The 19995-nt window shown below is 53.7% G+C and overlaps 1 protein-coding gene across 5 annotated transcripts in view; it reads left to right on the forward strand.

Moving 5' to 3' along the window:
* The first annotated feature begins 529 nt into the window (after nt 1-529).
* The window catches only part of IL1R1 (interleukin 1 receptor type 1), a 54877-nt gene continuing 35411 nt past the window's right edge, over nt 530-19995 (forward strand). For all 5 annotated transcript variants that reach the window (XM_054727852.1, XM_054727853.1, XM_054727855.1 and 2 more), the window contains exon 1: nt 530-586. The gene's annotated coding sequence lies outside the window, so the exon portion shown is untranslated. The remainder of the gene's footprint in view (nt 587-19995) is intronic.

Here is a 19995-nt window from a genome sequence, read left to right on the forward strand (position 1 = left end):
TGATCCCTTTTCACGGAAGAGGAAACCGGGGTGCAGAGACCTTAGCGACTAGTCCGAGTTCACAGTCAGGCAGAGAGGGCGGGGGCCAGCAGCGTCTGCCTCCGCGAACGCAGGCCCAGGGGCCTGACAGCTGGGAGGCAGCTCCTTCTCCAGGTCCACTTCGGGCGGTACCACCGGCCGCCCTGGCCCGCAGCCTCCCGGCGTCCTGGCGCCCGAGGGCCGCCGGGCGGGGGCGGCGGGAACGGGGGTGAGGCTGGGGCGCCCGGCCAGCTCCCTCGCGTCTGTGGCCCGGCCTCGCAGTCTCCGCCCTCCGCCCGCCCCCGCGCCGCGGGCCGGAGCCGGAGCCACGCCCGCAGTCCCGCCTTCCGTCCCCGCGCACCGCGGGCGCTGCTCGCGCTCTGCCCGGCGGCTGGGAACGCGGCGGCGGCGGAGGGATCGCGTCTCCCCCCGCCCCGACCTCCCCCCAAGAAGGACGCCGCCGGCGCGCGGGAATGTGACTGCCCTGCGCCGCCCCGAGCGCCCTCGCTCGGCTCCCGGGGAGCCCGGCGGGCGGGTCGCAACCCCGCAGGTCCGCGGGGCCGCCCAGGTAGGAGAGGCTGGGGCGGGCGGGCGGGCGGCGGGCACCTGCGCGGAGTCCTCGGCGCGCAGCAGGCGTCCTTTCTCAGCCGCCCCGGTCCCAGCGAGAGCGGGGCGGGGCGGTTCCTCTGTGGGGTGCCTGCTGGTTTCTGCCCGTTTGGGGCAGGATGAAGGTTGTTCGGATCCCTTAAGGCGTGACTTGCCGGTGGTTCTGGACAGCTGTTCTAGGTGTGTGCGCAGGTGGCCGCGCGCACGTGTGGGTGTGTGTGTGAGTTGCTTCCAGGCCTTGTACCCCGGCCGAGTTCAACTGGGTTAGGAGTGTCCCTCTTAGGGCTTCAGGAGTTTAGCTCGTTCGGGTTTAGGCTCAGAGGCCCGGCTCCCTGACAGGACAGGGATGAAGGCCCTGAGCACAGGGGCCGGCCGCTGTGGGGCCTCCAGGTCCAGGGTGGCCCTGGCGGTAGCTACAGACTCCAAGGGGACACTCCTTCCCCCAGGCGTGCCCACACTTCCCAGTCTGTGCGGCCCTTTCCGCTGATGCTCGTCCCCTCCCAGCAGTCCCAGAGCCGCTGCTCTCGCCCGCCTGTCCCCAGAGCAGCCGCTTAGCCAGGTGCTGGCTGCGGAGCCGGAGCCGGAGCCGGAGCCCGAGCCCGAGCCCGAGCGGGCGCCCACCGCAGAGCAGGCGCCCTGGGCTCCAAGCCCCGAGCCTTCCCCCAGGGCGTGTCGGCTCCAGGTCCCTCCCAGCCGGGAGGGAGGAATGTGGCTGAGCCGGTGCGGATTCCAGTTCCTGCCCCGCTGTCCAGTGCTTCCTGGGGGCAGGGGTGAGGGCCAGGACGTGCGCGGACGGTCAGCTGGGCTCGCCCAGCGCGGGGCCGGCTTCTGGAAGGCGGACCTCAGGGTGGCGCTCCGTGCCTGTGATGAACTCGCAGAGGCCGCGTGCTCGGGAGCTTGGGCACCCTTTTCCCTCTCTACTTACCATGAGCTGTGGGAATAATTTTCTCCATGGACTTGTTAACGGAAAAAAACCATTGAAACCTGTAAAGAATTTTGTGAGTTTATTTGAGCCAAACTGTCGACATATGCCGGGAAGCAGAACCTCAATGATTGAGATAATGCTCCGGAGAATGGAGGGCTACATCTATATTTATACATTGAAATCAAAGGAAAGGGACGTGGGTGAGTTACATGAAATCCATTGGTGACAGATTAGGGAGGTGGGACAAAGCAAAGCGGGGAAACCTCTGGGATAGGGTGAAAAGCGAAATGATGGACATGTGCTTCTCTTACAGAGATGGATACAGGATACTTTAAGGTAATTAACAGTTGACAATTAACTTGATAACAATAACAATGAGGGAATGTCCAGGTGCCATTTGTTGTGCCCTGAGGGGTCGGGGTAAAAAGGAAGTTACAAGTTACCCAGACATCTCACAGACATCTCACAGATATGTTATCTTAGAGGCAAAAAGGCAAATGGGCTCAGGAAAGAAGATCTAAGTTGATCTTTGTCAGGGAAGATATCGGACTAGGACATGACTACCCACTATAACCTGTTTGTAGTTAAATATTTAATTTTCAGACCATCCTTTGTGGTTATTCCAGGTCTCTGAGTTTGCAAGACTGCCACGCAGGCCTCCCCTGAGCTTGTCAGGTTAGCATGTGGCTCCTTTCGTCCACAGACTCTTTAACTCCTTATTTATTTAATACCCTATTTATTATTTCACTTAATATTCTATAGCATAGCTTATATTATGGTGTGTGCAGGACAAAGTGGGGCCTTTGGGAGGGGGTCTGGTGGAGGAGGTGCGGACCCTGGCTTTTGTCCAGTCTCATTGGCTCGCTGACTGCTGCTGCTGTGGAGCAGCCCCTGTCTTCCTCCGCTGTTGGGGGGCCTCCCGGTGTCCTCAGAAAGAGTAATTGACCTGGATTGTCACATGGCCAAACGCCTCATTTCTAACAGGCTCACTGAGCCTGGTGTGGCGTGCTGTGGCACTGGGCTTTCTGTATGGCTTTGAAGCAAGTAGCATCTTCCGAGTCATTCCTTTCTTCGTGGTGAAGCATTTTGATAGTATGTTCACTTATTTACCTGACAAGTGCTATTGACTATCTCCCATGAGCCAGGTGCTGTTTGAAGTGCTGAGGACAGCACGGTGACTCAGGTAAACCGTGCCCTCTGATGGCCACGGGTGCTCTGGGGAGTCTCAGGGCCACTGTGAGCCTCCAGCTGGAGGAGGGCACTGGGGGGCCTAGCTACAGACACGGAGAAGCTAAGCGTGTATGAAATGTGCCCCTGTGAGCAGGATGGGGCCCCTGGCTGCTCACAGCCGGACACTGCTCCGCTCCTGCAGTGGAGACAGGAGGGCGGTGGGCAGGGACAGCGCCTAGGTTCCCGAAAGAATGGCAGGGTGCTGAGCTAGACTTTGAGGCTTGGGCCAGGCAGATGGGAAACCTGGGATGCAGCAGGGTGCATGCCTGGAGGCAGGTGGAGGTGCTGTGGAGAGAATGTCCCATTCTCAAAGCGGCAAAGCTGGACAGTTGCAGTGAAACTACACAGCCTTGGGGGTAGGGAGGTGCAGAGATTATGATAATGATGCTGCGTGACAGATGTGTCTCGAACGTGCCACTTTCAAGGACAAAGTCATGGGGGCACTGCGACTCCTTGGCAGGGCCAGCCCTCGGTCCATCGGCTGCTGTCCTCAGGCGTCGGTTCATCTTCCTCTTTTGAGGCTTATGTGGCCTGGCAGGGTCTGCACTGCTGGCCCGCGGGCCCGGAAGTGCGGCTGCAGCCTCCTGGCCAAGGCAACTGGGAGCGCGGGGGGCCCTGGCACCAGCGGCGGGATCGCCCCTGGTCGCCTCACACCTTCGGATGCTGCACCGTCTCTTCTTTTCATGCGTGTGGCAGAATAATGGAGGCAGTTTTTTCGTTCGACCTATTCTGGAAAGGACGTATAAGATGCCATAAGTTAAAAATAGGGCGCAATAAAAACTAGAGCAGAGACAACGTGGAGCCGAGGCAGAAATGAATCAGTTGTCCCCCACCCACAGCCTTACTCTCCACGGTTTCAGTCACCCACGATCCACCGCAGTCTGGAAATATTAAATGAAAAGTTCCAGAAATAAGTTGTGAATTGTGCGCTGCCCTGAGAAGCGTGATGAAATCACGCACCATCCCGCTCGTCCTGCCCGGACGTGAGTCACGCCGTAGGCCAGCGTCTCCTTGCCGTGGACACTCCTGCCCGCCAGTCACTTCGCAGCGTCAGTGCGTGGGCTCAGTCACCCTCGTTCACTTAGTGGTGCCCCGGAGTTCCGGGGTGTGGAGCTGGCAATCGGGTATGCCACAGGGGAGCCCTGCAGTGCTCCCCTCGAGGGAGAAGGTGTGTATACAGAAAAACACCTAATCAATAGACGGTTTGCTGCTCTCCCAGGCTTCCGGCATCCGCTGGAGCCTTGGAAGGTGCCCCTGCGGGGAAGGAAGAGCTACTGTAAAGTGTAAACCTCACTGTACTGAACATTTATAAAGTTGCCACATGGGCCTGCATGTGTGGAGGTGAGTCTGGTGCCCCCACCTGGCCTGCACCTTGGCACTCGGATACACCCGGACCGGCCCGGAGAAGCAGCTCTGCATGCCCGTGGCTCCAGCCCCCGAGTGGTTCTAGCATGACGCCGGGCTGGGAGCACTGATGCCCGCTCGCACAGGGAGAGGAGAAGGCGCCTGGCGGGCATGGTTGTTGGTGTTTTCCAGGGGGAAGAGCCGGGCTGGGAAGTGAGAGCTTTCCTGGCGCCGAGAGGCAGGGCATTCCTGAGGGTCCCGCTGATGAGCGAGTTGGAGGCTGTCTCTTGCGGTGACCGCCGGTGAAGTGGGGTTCGGTGACCGCATCTCAGCCGGATCAGGCGCTGGAGTCGGTGGGTGGGGGCCGAGGCACCTGGGCTCCGCACACCGGCTTCCCACGCCGGGAGCTCACGGAGCCCTGCAGCAGGGCTGACTGCCGGGCACCCCGCTCGCAGCCCAGTACCCCTTAATGCAAATATTTTAAAACACCCTTTATAAATTCTGAAGTAATATAATAAATCTTACCTACAACATAATTTCCAAATAATCAATATAGTAGCTAGATGTAAAGGTAACCTGTATTAAAATTGTATACTTTGGTGTGTGGATGTTTGGGCAGAGCCAGCTGGGACCTAATGAGACCAGCCGGTGCCTCCGGACTGACCGGCCGGCACAGGGCAGCTGCCGCTGCGTCCGAGCGGACGAGTCCTGAGATCCAGGGGCCACAGAGCAATGGGTGACTCTCGGTCAAGGTCTCACTAATAGTCAAAGGCCAGTCTCTCAATGGTCACAGTGGCTGCACTGCTGGGAAATTGAGTATGTATGACATGTGTGCCGACAATACATACATGTTTTACATTAGTGTGGGAAGGCGTTAGGTGCTGGGCTCAGAAATGAAAAGTGACACTTTCCGTTGGCAGGAATGGCTGTGTGAGGCCTGGCAGCCATGCAGGGTGAGGGGCAAGTCTTTCTTGGGCAGAACTGCCTTCCATTGTTCTGGAAACCTAGCACCCCTGGCTCCCAGCGCTGCAGGCATTACCGTGAGCACCCCACACAAGCACTCCCCCCCACGTGCTCCCTTGGGGCACACTGCCCTTGAGAACCACTGCGGGGCTGGGACGGGGGAGGGAGTGCAGCAGAGTGCACCTGCCCGGGGAGCGGCACTGGGTGCGCCCCAGGCTCTCGCGTGCTCACTGTCCCGTGGAGCTGGAAAATGCCGGTACAGACCAGAAGGCGGCGGCCGTGTGCGGGGGCCACACTGAGGGACACGGGACTTGGCGGGGGGAAGGGCTTTCTATCCTGAAAGAATATGCCTGGTGCATGCAGTTGTCCCAGTTCCTGGCATTGCACACTTAAATTTGTTGTGTGTTTACTATGTGCATGTTTTACCTCAATAACAAACCCACAGAAACGGAAGCGATGACATTGTTGTGGAGAAAGCTGATCCTCTGAGACTACCTGCAGACCCTGCCCCCGCCTGATGGGGGCCGTCCTCCGGGGACGGCTTTGTGACGCTGCCCTGGAGGCTGGGAGAAGCTGGAGGCTGGGAGAAGCTGGAGGCTGGGAGAAGCTGGAGGGCAGGCAGGGCAGCTGCAAAGGGCGGGAGAAACGAGACCGGAGCCATCTCGTCGCAGGTCTGGTTCCTGTCGTCCAGGAGCCCTAGGAGTTTGAAGGGGCAACATGGGAGCTTGTTGAGCTGCAGCCCGGGGCCCGGAGGCGGGGCGGCCTCCTGTGACCTAGCCACCGTCCTGTGCTTACTCTCCCTGGCCCTTCAGACCCACGGGAGCAGCAGTCTGCTGGGCGGGCCTCTCAGAGCTGCACACTGAGGTCTCCTAGCAGCCCCCAAAAGCTCCGTGCCGCCTCTGCTTTGTCTTCACGTCCTTGAGCACGGGGTCCTGTGATGATTAAAGAGCGTCCAAGGCCTCGTTTGTCCGGGTAGAGAATCGCATAAATCTACTGGGAGCTGGGCTTTGGCCCCACCTGCTGGATTGCAGGATTGCAAGCTGTCATGTTTCTCGGGATTTCCGGGTTTCTGTGGCCCCGGGGGTGGGGTGGTTTTGCTCGCTCATAGCTCTCAGGGGGACATCCATGAGAGCTGTGAGGGCCACACAGCTGTTGATTAGGGTGTCTGTGTGTGGAGGAGTGTATGTCGCTCATATGTGCAAGCGGGAACAGACATGGCACAGGTGGAGACTCCTCTGGGGTCACTGCCATGTTCTCCGTCATCCTGGAGCCTCCAGTGGTTAGGGGGGGTTCTGCCTGCCTGGCCCCTGGGAGGGAGTCTGTGGGTCCGGCGGTCCGGAGGAGAGAGAGGCCCGTGGATGTTGACCAGGGCAGCGCCGCCAGACTTTGCCGCCGAAGGACTCCTCCTGGGAAAGGAAGGGCAGCGCTCAGCTGAGCGGTCAGAGCCTCACCGTCAGAGCTGTTGCTTTGCGGCCTCGTGTTTTATCTCCTGGAGATTTTTCTTCCCACGTCACGACACAGCCAGTTTAATAAAATGTGAAAAGGATGTCCCCCCACCCCTGAAATTCTTAGGGGAAGATCAGCAGCTCAGGAAGAGAGACCCTGGTGCCTGGCCACTTGTAATGCCTCCTTGGGGTAACTACAGAGTTCTCAAGTGTTTTCTTTAATCGTGTGGTTCTTTGGCGGTTTTTTTTAATTTAAGTTCTTTATTGTTTGAAGTACTACATGAGTCTCCTTTCCTCCCCCCCCCCCATTGACCTCTCCCTGGCGGCCCCCACCCCCCAGCACAAGCCCTCACCCCCCGACTGTCTGTGTCCATTGGTTATGCTCATAGGCACGCATACAGGTCCTTTGGTTGATCTCTTACCCCCTCACCCCCCGCCTTCCCTCTTAGGTTGGACAGTTTGTTCCATGCTTCTATGTCTCTGGCTCTATTTTTGTTCATCAGTTTGTGTTGATCATTATATTCCACAAATGAGTGAGATCATGTGATATTTATCTTTCTCCAACTGGCTTATTTTGCTTAGCATAATGCTCTCCAGTTCCATCCATGCTGTTGTAAATGGTAACAATTCCTTCTTTTTTACAGCAGCGTAGTATTCCATTGTATAGATGTGCCACTGCGGGGGCCTGATGCGGCGGGGATCTCCCTTTTCCGTGGCCAGCACGGAGAGAGATGAAACTGGTTCTTGATAGAGGCGTCCAGGGATTAAGAAATAAAGAAATAAAGAGACACAGAAGTAGATGCAAGCTGGGTCCCGGGTGGGTCGCTGACCTCTTCTGCTGGAGAGACAGACGACTCCCTGAGCCACGCAGCGTATTTATTTATCCTCCCATATACAAGGGGGGTTCACCAGAAAACTTAAGATTAAAGGAGCTTGGGAGGGCCCAGGTCTATTTCATTTCCTCTTTTCTGGTGCCAGACTGGTTCCACATCTCAAAGCCCTCTTCCGGAACCTAGACAAAGGTAAGCCAGGAACTGACAACACCTGCGCACTCCTGGGGTGGGGGTGCAACTGACATGACTGTCAAATATCTTGGGCTTAGTCAACAGCAAGCTAAAGAATGTCCATGTGTCTTCCCAGGGGGCCCTCTACATGCCACAGTTTTCTAATCCACTCACCTGCTGATGGGCACTTAGGCTGTTTCCAAATCTTAGCTACTGTAAATTGTGCTGCTATGAACATACGGGTGCATATATCCTTTCTGATTGGTGTTTCTGTTTTCTTGGCATATATTCCTAGAAGTGAGATGACTTGGTCAAATGGGAGTTCCATTTTTAATCTTTTGAGAAAACTCCATACTGTTCTCCACAGTGGCTACAGCAGTCTGCATTCCCACCAGCAGTGCACGAGGGTTCCTTTTTCTCCGCATCCTCTCCAACACTTGTTGTTTGTTGACTTGTTGATGATAGCCATTCTGACAGGTGTGAGGTGGTACCTCATTGTCGTTTTGATTTGCAGCTCTCGGATGATTAGTGACTTTGAGCAAGTTTGCATATGTCTCTTGGCCTTCCTTATGTCCTCTTTCAAAAAGTGTCTATTTAGGTCTTTTGCCCATTTTTTTATTGGATTATCTTCCTTTTGTTAAGTTGTATGAGTTCCCTGTAAATGTTAGAGATTAAACCCTTATTGGAGATAACATTGGCAAATATGTTCTCCCATGCTCTTGTTGTTTTGTTGATGGTTTCTTTTGCTGTGCAGCTTTTTATTTTGATGTAGTCCCATTTGTTTATTTTCTCCTCAGTTTCCATTGTCCTAGGAGCTGTATTGGTAAAGATATTGCTATGACATATATCTGATATTTTGCTGCCTATGGCTTCTTCTAAGCTTTTTATGGTTTCCTGTCTTATATTTAAGTCCTTTGTCCATTTTGAGTTTATTTTTGTGTATGGTGTAAGTTGGTGATCTAGTTTCATTTTTTTGCATGTATCTGTCCAGTTTTCCCATCACCATTTATTGAAGAGACTGTCTTGACTTCATTGTATGTTCTTGCCTCCTTTGTCAAATATTAATTGAGCATAATGGCTTAGATCGAATTCTGGGTTCTCTGGTCTATATGTTCCATTGGTCTTTATGTCTGTTCTTGGGCCAGTACCAGGCAGTTTTGAGAACCGTGGCTTTGCCGAAACCGGTTTGGCTCAGTGGATAGAGCGTTGGTCTGCGGACTGGAAGGTCCCAGGTTCGATTCCGGTCGAGGGCATGTACATTGGTTGCGGGCACATCCCCGGTAGGGGGCGTGCAGGAGTCAGCTGATCGATGTTTCTCTCTCATCGATGTTTCTAGCTCTCTATCCCTCTCCCTTCCTCTCTGTGAAAAATCAATAAAATATATTTAAAAAAAAAAAAAGAGAACCGTGGCTTTGTAATATAGCTTGATATCTGGTATTGTGATCCCTCCAACATTGTTCTTCCTTCTCAAGATTGCTGCAGTTATTCGGGGTCTTTTTTCAGTACAGATGAATTTTTGGAGAGTTTGTTGTAGGTCTTTGAAATATGCCATTGGTATTGTAATGGGGGTTGCATTAAATCTATAAATTGCTTTGGGTAGTATGGACATCTTAATGATGTTGATTCTACCAATCCATGAACACAGTATATACTTCCATTTGTTTATGTTTTCCTCTATCTTTTTTTAGTGTCCTGTAGTTTTCTGAGTACAGGTCTTTTACCTCCTTAGTTAAGTTTATTCCCAGGTATCTTAATTTTTTTGTTGCAATTGTAAATGGGATTTATTTTTTTATTTTTATTTTTTAGTTTCTCTTTCTGTGAGTTCATTATTGCTGTATAAAAAAACCATAGATTTCTGGGTGTTAATTTTGTATCCTGCTACATTGCTGAATTCATTAATTAAGTCTAGTGGTTTTTTGATGGAGTCTTTAGGGTTTTTGATGTACAATATCAGGTCATCTGCGAATAATGACAATTTCACTTCTTCTTTTCCAATTTGGATGCCTTTTATTTCTTCTTCTTGTCTAATGGCTATGGCTCGCACTTCCAGTATTATGTTGAACAGGAGTGGTGAAAGAGGGCATCCCTGTCTTATTCCTGTTCTTAGGGGAAAGGGTTTTAGTTTTTGCCCATTGAGTATGATGTTGGCTGTAGGTTTGTCATATGAGGCTTTTATTATGTTGAGGAATGATCCCTCAATTCCCAGTTTGCTGAGAGTTTTTATAGAAAAGGGTGTTGGATTTTGTCAAATGCCTTTTCTGTATCAATTGATTTGATTATGTGATTTTTGTCTTTCAATTTGTTTATGTGATGTATCATGTTTACTGATTTGCGGATATTTTACCAGACTTGCATCCTTGGAATAAATCCTACTTGGTGATGGTGTATGCTCTTTCTAATGTAATGCTGGATGCGATTTGCTAGAATTTTGTTGAGGATTTTGGCATGTATGTTCATGAGGGATATTGGCCTGTAATTCTCTTTTTTTGTGGTGTCTTTATCTGGTTTGGGGATTATGGTAATGCTGGCTTCATAGAAAGAGCTTGGAAGTGTGCCGCCTTCTTGAATTTTTTGGAATAGTCTGATAAGGATAGGTTTTAGTTCTTCTTTGAATGTGAAGCCATCTGGTCCAAGGCTTTTGTTTGCTGGAAGTGTTTTGATTACTATTTCCATTTCATCAGTAGTTATCAGCCTATTCAGGTTTTTTATTCTTCCTGATTGAGTTTTGGAAGCTTGTATTTTTCTAGGAATATGTACATTTCATCCAGGTTGTCCAGTTTGTTGGAGTAGAGTTATTCGTAGTATTTTTTTTTTTACAATCCTTTGTATGCCTGTGGGGTCAGTTATTACTTTCTCTCGTTCATTTCTGATTTTGTTTATTTGGGTCCTCTCTCTTTGCTTCTTGGTGAGCCTGGCTAGAGGTTCATCAATCTTGTTTATCCTTTCAGAGAACCAGCTCTTGGTTTCATTAATCTTTTTTCTTTTCTTTATTTTTTTGGTCTCTATGTCATTTATTTCTACTATGATATTTATTATTTCTTTCCTTCTGGTTACTCTGGTCTTTTCTTGTTGCTCTCTCTCTAATTCTTTAAGTTGCAAGGTTAGATAATTTACTACCATTTTTTCTTGTTTTTTGAGGTAGGCCCGTAGAGCCATGAACTTCCTTCTCAGGACTGCTTTCACTGTGTCCCATAGATTTTGGGTTGTTGTGTTTTCATTGTCATTTGTTTCCAGGATGCTTTTTATTTCTTCTTTGATCTCTTTGGTAACCAAATCATTGTTTAATAGCATGCTCTTTAGTCTCCAAGTATTTGATTTTTTAAATTGTTTTTATTATAGTTGATTTCTAATTTTATGCCATTGTGATCTGAGAAGATGCTTAGTATGATTTCTCTCTTCTTGAATTTGAAGAGACTTTGCCGGTGTCCTAATATGAAGTCTATTTTTGAAAATGTCCTGTGTGCACTTGAGAAGAATGTATATTCCATAGCTTTGGGGTGAAATGTTCTGAAGATGTCAATTAAGTCCATTTGATTTAGTGAGTTATTTAGGATTGATGTTTCTTTGCCGATTTTTTGTTTAGAGGATTTATCCAGTGGTGTCAGTGGGGTGTTAAAGTCCCCTACTATGATTGTATTGCTGTCAATCTCTCCCTTGATAGCCTCCAGAAGTTTTTTTTTTTTATGTATTTGGGTGCTCCTATATTGGGTGCATATATGTTTACCAGAATTACTAGTATATCCTCTTGTTGAATTGCTCCCTTTTTGAATTGCTCCCATTAGTATTATGAAGTGGTCCTCTTTATCTCTTGTTACGACCTTTACTTTGAGGTCTAATTTGTCAGATATAAGTTTTACTACCCCAGCTTTTTTCTCATTTGCATTTGCCTGAAAGATTTTTCCCTATCCCTTCACTGCCAGTCTGTGTGAATCCTGTGTTCTGATGTGGGTCTCTTGTAGACAGTAAATATATGGGTCATGTTTTCTTATCCATTCTTATCCATAGCTACCCTATGTCTTTTTATTGGAGCATTTAATCCATTTATGTTTAATGTTATTATGGATATGTACTTGTTTGTTGCCATTTTTATTCTTTATGCCTGTGTTCCTTCTTGCCTTTCTATTTCTTCTTTTTACAGCAGACCCTTCAGCATTTCTTCCATTGTTAGTTTGGTGGTAATAAACTCTTTTAGCCCCTTTTTTGTCTGTGAAGCTCCTGATTCCACTTTCAATTTTGAATGATAGCCTTGCTGGGTATAGTATTCTTGGATTCAGTCCCTTGCTTTGCATCACTTTGTATAGTTCATTTCATTCACTTCTGGCCTGATGTGTTTCTGTTGAGAAATCAGTTGATATTCTAATGGGAGATCCCTTGTAGATAACTTTCTGTCTCTCTCTGGCAGCCTTTACGATTCTTACTTTGTCATTGATGTTTGCCAGTTTAATTATGATGTGTCTTGGTGTTGGTCTTTTTGGATTCATCTTGTTTGGTATTGTTTGTGCTTCTTGGACTTGTGTGGTTTTTTTTCTTCCCAACATCAGGGAAGTTTTCTGTCATTATTTTTTTAAACAGGTTTTCTATTCCTTGCTCCTCTTCCTCTCCTCTGGCACCCCTATTATGCGGATGTTGTTTCTTTTTGTGTTATCCTAAAGCTCTCTTAGGCTCTCCTCCTGATTTTTAAGGTTTTCTTTCCAGTTGCTGCTGTGTTTGTGTGTGTTTTTCTACCTTGTCTTCTAATTCACTGATGCAGTCCTCAGCCTCTTCTAATCTGTTGAAGCCTTCCATTGTATTCTTTATTGCAGCTGTCATTTTTCATTTCCTCTTGGTTCCTTTTCATGTTGGTGACATTCTCATTCAGCTCCTTCTAATTCTCACTGAGTTATCTGTATTTGTCATCCAGAGTTTTGAGCATCCTTATAACCATTACTCTGAATTCTTTCTCTGACAAGTTACTTGCCTCGATTTCATTTAATTCCCTTTTTCTTTCCTTTGGGGATTGTTTTTTTTTGTCTCCCTATTTTTTGCTGTAACGTTTTAGTTGTTTCTATGTCTTAGATCCAACTGCTTTGCTACCCAGCTTCTTTTGGGGGTGATGACATGTAGTTGGTGATTTTTGGGACCCAGTGGTACAGTCTCTCAGATCTCCTGGGCTTGGTGAACTAGCGGAGCCCCATACCTGAGCTATTTGGGTTCTTTTCATGTAGTTGGATCTTGAATGTTAGTTTCTTATTCGTGGATGAAGTCTCGCCACAGATTGGCAATGTGACTCACCCCCAGATTCGTTGTGCAAGCTGTTGTGGATGTGATCGTGGTTTCAGCTCTTGTGGAAAAGGTTGCCTGAAGTCTCACTGGTATGTGCTCACTGTGAGTTCCCGAAGTCCACGGCCTGGGAGGAAGGGGTCTTGGGGCCTGAGGCTCAGGTACTGTGACTTTGGCTGGTGTGGTGTGACTCTTGCTGGGGTAGCATCACTTTGCAACTCACTATGAGGGTCCTGGAACCTGTGATCGTGTGGGGTAGCTGTCCCGTAGTCTGCAGTTGAGGCAGTGGGACTCTGGCCAAAGTGATTTCCCTCTCTGAATCACGAGGGGGTTCAGGAGCCAGCAGCTGGGGATGTGGGAATCTTGAAGTCTGTGGCTGAAATAGCATGACCTTGTCCAGTGAGGTGAGTCCTCAGTAACTCACCAAGGTTTCCAGAGGTAGGCAGCTGGGAGGGGGATGTTGTGGATCCTGCCAAGAGTCGTGAGCCCTTGGTTGGAGAGGCACATGCCCAGTGGCAGCTCACAGAAGGGCCCAGGAGCTCTCTGCTAGGGCTGTGTTCTTGTGGGGCCTGCATGCTGGAGTGGCATGATCATGGTGTGCAGTCGTGGTGTGCAGACGCCAACCTAGGGAGGGAGAAGTTCCAGCTGTGCACTCTTGGTTGGATACACGTGCCCGGCGGCGGCTTACAGAGACTCCCAGGAGCTTTCTTCTGGGGCGGTGGGCTCAGGGGGCCCATGTGCTGGAGTGGTGCTACTGTGGGGACTGGATGCTGGCAGCTGGGGTCACGCCTTGAGGCGGCTCAGAGAGGCATCCAGGAGCCACCAGCTGGGGCCGCGGGCTCAGGGGGCCTGCTTGCTGGATCAATGCGACTGCAGTGTCTGGAGGTCAGCGGCCCAGGAGGAGGAAGTCCGAGTTGCTGCCGGGGCTTTGCGCCCTTGGTTGGTTGTGAGCGTGCCCAGCGGAGGCTCACAAAGGCACCCAGGAGTCGCCTGCCTGGGTGGTGGACTCGGGGCCACGCTGAAGTACTGTGGTGTCTGTGGGCAGGCAGGCAGGGAGGGGGAAATCCCAGTTTCTGCTGCTGGGGCTGTGCGCCCTTGTTTGGATACGTGAGTGCCCAGTGGGAGCTCACAGAGGCACCCGGGTGTCGCCTGTTGGGACAGCGGGCTCAGGGGGCCTGTGCGCTGGATTGGCGCAACTGCAGTGTCTGGAGGTCAGCAGCCGGGCAGGGGGAAGTCCCAGTTTTTGCTGCCGGGGCCTTGTGCCCTTGGTTGGATTTGTGTGCAGCAGGGCAGTGGCTCACAGAGGCACCTGGGAGCCATCTGGTGGGACAGCGGGCTCAGGGGGTCCGTGCACTGGATCAGCGTGACCGTGGTGTCCAGAGTTAGCAGGGGGGGAGCGGGAAGTCGCATTACTGCTGCGGGAGCCGTGTGCCCTTGGAGGTGGAAGTGGGTCTGCAGGTCTGCGGGCGAGGCAGCAGGACTTTGGCTGTGTGGCTGCAGGGTCGCAGGCCGTGTTCAAGGCCAGTCTGGGTGGTGGTGCTGATGAGTTCTGCTCTCCCCTTCAAGCTGGCGTGGGCTCTGTGCCCGAGCCCCGCAGCCCGGGGAGTGCCCGCCGCAGTGGTAGGGGCTCCCGTCCAGGAGAGCCTGGTCTGGCAGCCCCTGACACTCCTGCCGGATCTGACTGTCCCTCCCTCCCTCACACACACACCACACACTCTCCTTCCACCCCTCACTCACACCCTCTGCTTCACCTCCGTCCCAGTCGCCCTCTCCCCCGATGGTTCTTTGGCTTAGTAAGTCGTTTTCTTATGCCTTGTCGTTAGAGCTGACCTTTTTGGTCTTAAGGATACTGAGAGTGCTTACTAGCTCTTTGACTCTTTCTAAAAGGCGAAGACCATCACTTTGGGTTTTGTTTCAGTGCCGTAACCTACTCCCCCTACGTGTCCTCTGGTTCTCAGTGGGACAGGAGGCTGCGATAGTTCATGAACTTTCACTAAAGAACCGCTTCGTCCTCGCTTGTCCCAGGGCTCATCCACAGCCCCTCTCGGCTGCAGTCAGTGAGTCGGAGCCTCGTTCTCTGGCTGTCTCTTCACCTTGCCCAGTACACGTACATCCGATGCTGGTTAGTGCTGGGCTGCCAGGGACTGCCCTGCGCTGTGTTGTTCTGAGGCCCCGTGGGGGGGGGGAGGGGGGAGCTGGCAGGAGGGGGACCCTGGGAAGTGCCGCCTGGACGTCCTTTCAGTTGCAGGAGTGGGCTCTGCACTGCTGGTCCCGGGGAGAAGGAGCAGCCACCTGCCGCTGTCTCATCGCTGCTTGGGTTCCTGCAGGGCGTGGCTGCTGCAGAACGCCCCTTGGACTCAGCAAGAGGGCTCCACCCGGGCCCGGGGTCCTGCTCTGCTCCTCAGCCAGCCACATGCCTTGGCATGGCCGGGTCTGGAGGGCCAAGCGGATGTGCCCACTTGGGACCTGTGCCCACCAGCACCTTCCCCTTGACCATGACCATGTCCCCAGTGGGACGGCTGGGTTCCCCGCCGGCAGCCTGCACTCGCACTGCAGCCTCCAGGCCCCTTCCCGTCGTCCCGGGGACCCCACTGTCCGTGTGCCTTTCGGACATGCAGAGTGGCCAGCGCCTCCGTGGGTGGTGGACGTGGACACGTGGATTGGGCTGACTACCTCGGCATGCTCAGGGATGGAGCTGGAGGCAGGCTGTGGAGTCAGGCTTGGAGGGCGATGTAGATAGAAACAGCACCCCCAGTGCCAGGGCCTCTGCTGCCCAGGCCCCACAAGTAGAGTTACACCCCTTGTGCATCATCGGGCCTGGGGGTCCGATGGGTGCCACCTCAGCTCCATGCCTGGCTGCCTTCTTAGAAGACAAGATTCTCAATGTGGGGGTTCCTCAGGAACAGGAAGGCCATAATAGGTGCCATGTGGTCATAAGTAGGAACCCCCCCCCCCCCCCCCCGAGCCTGTTCCTGTTCCTCAGCTATCAGTTTTCGGGTGCCCCAGGGTGGGGCTCCTGCAGAGTGACCGATGGTTCCTGGAGGGCGGGCTTCCGCTGGGGCCAATATGGCATTGTTGATTCTTACACCTAATCTCTGCTTTTGTATTTTGTAGTTTAGTTCACATTGACATTTCTCATTTTGGGTCTAGTAGGAAATTGCTTCATGTCGCAAATGAACATTTCATTTTACCTTTAATAGAGAAGTGGCTTTCCATGTGAGTTCCGGGTACCACCTACCCATGTTTCCAAATATGAACAGTCACCAAAAAGTAACGGGAGCTACACTTGGAGAGTCCCCAGGCCAGCGTTCCCGTGCGATTGCCACAGGGCGCCGGCTTCCTGGCTTCAGCCTGCTGCCGGCAGTGACTGGACCAGCTGCTGGGGGTGCCTGCCCGGGCGGCATCACCCCTGGGTGCACCCGCCTCTACCTGTCTGCGGAGGCTGCTCTGGGGAGGGTGTTGGGGAGTCGGACAGCTCTTAGGGAACGGAGGTACCCCTGCATCTCAGGAAGGAGCAGGGAGCAGTGTGCTAGGCTAGTTAGCTCAGGGGGGAGTTAATCTTTTGCCTTTTAATAATTTTACTTTATGTTGAAGATTCATCTGCAAAATCACACGGTGAAATAAATCTGTGGCTTTTTATTATTGTCTATATTTTCTGAAATTATATTTTGAATTTTACTATAAACCAATTTAAAAAATCACGATGGCCTTTGCCAAGTTGCGTCCGAAGAATAAGGGAGGTTTTCTCACCGGCGTACCTTCTGGCGGGCCCTCTCCCAGGCCCGCGCTCCCCGTCCAGCCGCTGCTCTGAGCCCTCTAACTCCCTTGTCTTCTACCTGCTCCAGGATTCCTGACCTCTCCAGACTCCAGTGATGGGTCCCTTGCATTTCTGTTCTCTGACTTACACTTGGCACCCATGTTTCATCCTTTGTCCCTTGATTCTAGGCCAGGTTTTTATCCCCATGTAAGTCTAATGCAAAGATGGTGGTGGATCCCTCCCTCCCACCCCCTTTCCCTCCCCTTCCCTCTCACCCTCTCTTCCTCCCTCCCTCCCTCCCTCCCTCCCTCCCTCCCTCCCTCCCTCCCTCCCTCCCTCCCTCTCTTCTTCTCACCTACCATCCCTCCATTCCACCCTTCCTCCCTCTCTTTTCCCCCTCCCTCCCTCCCTCTCTCCCTCCCCGCTCTCTCCCTCCCGGTCCCTGTCCCCTTTCCTTCATAGCTATGTAGGTATTTGTTGAGCTTTGAGCTCTTACCACATGCAAGATGCATAGGATGGGCTCTCCTCCGGGTGTGGGAAGGAGAGGGGCTGCCCTGTACCTTTCTCCTGGCCCCGGTGGTGAAGGCCAGCAACAGGGGAGCCATCACTGGTGCCCGAGGGCGAACCTCTGTGATTGGCATGCCTGGCCCTGGAGGAAGCAGTGTCTGCAGAGGCCCCCGGGAGGGAGAGGCTTCTGATCCGAATCTGTCAGAGCTGGGCAGGGTCAGAACAAGCGGCTCCTGGGATGAGCAGGATGGAACGGCATCCCGGGAACCGTGCAGACACAGGCGGGCAGGCAGAGCAGCCCAGAGCAGCAGCGAGAGGGAAGGCAAAGGTGGAACAGCAGGGTGGGGGGCCCACCCCAGGGGTCAGGTAGGAGGTGGGAGGCCGGGTGCTCAGAGCTGCCCAGTACGATGGAGACGAGGGCCCTTGGTGTGGAGGGACCGAGCTGGTGGCGGCCTGGGCAGTGGTTCCAGAGCACAGGGTACTGGGGGGGGGGGGGGGGGCAGTGCGTGAGCAGTGGTTGGGAGGTGGAGGGGGCAGATGGACCATTTCTTGCAGAGGAAAGGTCAGTGTCTGGGGACAGGGGTGCCAGCTCCTCTGGGAAGGCTCCTGGGCCTTCCTCGCTCGCCTCGCCCTCGCATCAGCGTAGGCCTTTCCGCGACGGTGGGGTGCGGGGGGCGCCCTGGGTGGGAAGTGAGCCGAGGCGGGTGCCTTCTCTGACCTTCTCTGACTTGGTGGTGCCTGAGTCCCGTGGATGAGCCACTGCACCTCTGGCCCGGGGTGCTGCGCTGTGCCCGTCCGGTGAGCGAGTACTGAGGTTCCCTTCACCGTGTCTGGGCGGGGGCAGCGCCAGGCGGCTGCTCTCTGGGTGGGCAGTCAAGGCTGCATCTAGGCCCGAGGACGTGATCCGGCCCGAGACGCGAGACCCCAGGTGCTCCCCGTCACCAAGAGGCAGAGGGTGATGGCGGGGTGTCTGCAGGACACGGCGGGGGGGGGGGGGGGACGGGGGGGGGGCACCGTCAGGCCTCTCTGGAGGTTTCCTAGTGACTACTGTGCAGTGCAGGTGCGTCTGTGCGGGTGAGGAGGCGGGCCAAGGGCCTCTCCCTAGGGGCCGGTGCGGTCTGTGGGCCTCAGGGCGCTCCTCGCCCTCTGCTGGGGGCTGCCTTCACCCCTAGGAAGGAGCAGGTGCGCGTTTAATCAGAAAGTGCTTTCCTGCCGCGTGGCCTCTGCATCCTCTCCCCGCACCCCGCCCCGACCTAGACTCCCTGTCTGGCCACGTTCTGCGCTCCGGCTTTGCTGGGGCACCCGGCCTCCGGCTTATGGTCCAAACGTGATCTCCACGCCCTGCCTGGCCCCGCTCCAGGAGGCCTCCGGTGCGGGAGGCCCGGCTCCGCACGCCCTGGGCGTTTCTGTGCCCGCCGCTCCCCAAGAGGGTGTCCTTCTCCGTGGACGTGCCGGCCCTGCCGGCGGCCCAGCTCCCTGAGCCCGGCCCCGGGGCGTTGTTTCTGATTTGCTCCCCGAGCCCAGCGCGCTGCGGCCTGTGGCGGACGTGCAGGGAGCTGGTCTGGTTTGGCAGTGAGGGAACAAGGACACATCATCGCCAAAGCCTCTCCGCCAGCGGAGCACCTTAAAGGGGCCGCTTGTGCGACCCTCACAGCAGACGCCGTGAAGGATGCCCTGTCCTCTTCCCTGTGCGTCCGACGCAGAGGCTGGGCGCCTGTGGCCAGGCTGTGACTGTCTCGAGAGGAAGGTCAGCTTTCACACTTGACTGTGTGCACTCTGCGCTGTGTGTGTCTGGCCCAGCCTCCCCAGCACCCCGAGCGCAGGGCGGCCTGGCGGGCCTTCCCCGCCTGGCTTGGCTTCGCACCTGGAATTTCGGTCGTTCTGGGTGCACGGGGTTTATGCTGATTTTTGTTGGGAGGTGGTTTGTTTAGTCTTGGGTGCATTTTTCCCTTTTCCCTTCCCACTGCCCTTACTCTCTTGGATCATGTGACCCTAACCCGTTCCTGTAGCCTGGAGCAACGCCTGCCCGGCCTGGGCCGGCTGAGTCAGCCCCCCGCCCCCGCCGGCACCACGCTGGATCCCGAGTTTTACAAGCTCTTGGAACAGGAAAGGTCTGAGGTTGTCTGACTCATCGCCCACCTCGTGCACCTGAGGCACGGAGGCCAGGGGGTCAGGGCCGAGGACAGGCGTCCTGCGCTCAGGCTGCTGGCTTTGGACTTGCAGCTGCCGCCTGCCCTGTGCTCAGAGTTCATTTGAAACGTGCCTGAGATGTGCTGTGTGAATGCAGCCGGCCTGCCCTCGCCTCCCGCTGGTGCAAAGCCCGGAGCCGGGGTGAATGCTCACTGGGTTTACAGTGCCCTCGTTTTGTTGCTGGTACACTAACGTGGGTGATGGATGGGCCTGGGACTGGAACCATGTGCAGCCTCTATTTCCTTCTCTGGCAGAGGGAGCACACTTCCTCACAGGGCGGAGAGCCGGTAGCCAGGCTGTAGGGCGCAGCACCTCCAAACGTGTGTCAGTAATCTGACAGCGTTCAGAGGAACATGACACCGTGGATGCAATTCCAGGCTAAGGTGGGAGAAGGCCAAGTTATGCGAATAGAAGTGAGAGTTCAGGACGTTTGAGGAAGGCAGTCTGGCTGCTCCAGGTAAGCTTCCAGGCTTGAGGCAGGCACAGGGACCATCTTCCTCCACTTATTGAACAAGCACCGTGTAGCATTGCCATTCCTGTTAACACCACTACTCAGCGGAGCACTTTCTGGGTACTGTTCACACGGTTGCATGTCATTAGAGTCTGAGTGAGTGATGTCTTGGGTAAAATATTGTGTTTGCAATTAACTTAGAGCTACAGATAAGAACACAGGCCAGCGTCATCTCCCCTTAAACCAAAGGGCAGCTTCCAGAGCACAGCGTCATCCAAGCATGGTCTGCTCTGGAC

This window comes from Eptesicus fuscus, chromosome 16 (assembly GCF_027574615.1).
Source record: "Eptesicus fuscus isolate TK198812 chromosome 16, DD_ASM_mEF_20220401, whole genome shotgun sequence".
Lineage (NCBI taxonomy): Eukaryota > Metazoa > Chordata > Mammalia > Chiroptera > Vespertilionidae > Eptesicus > Eptesicus fuscus.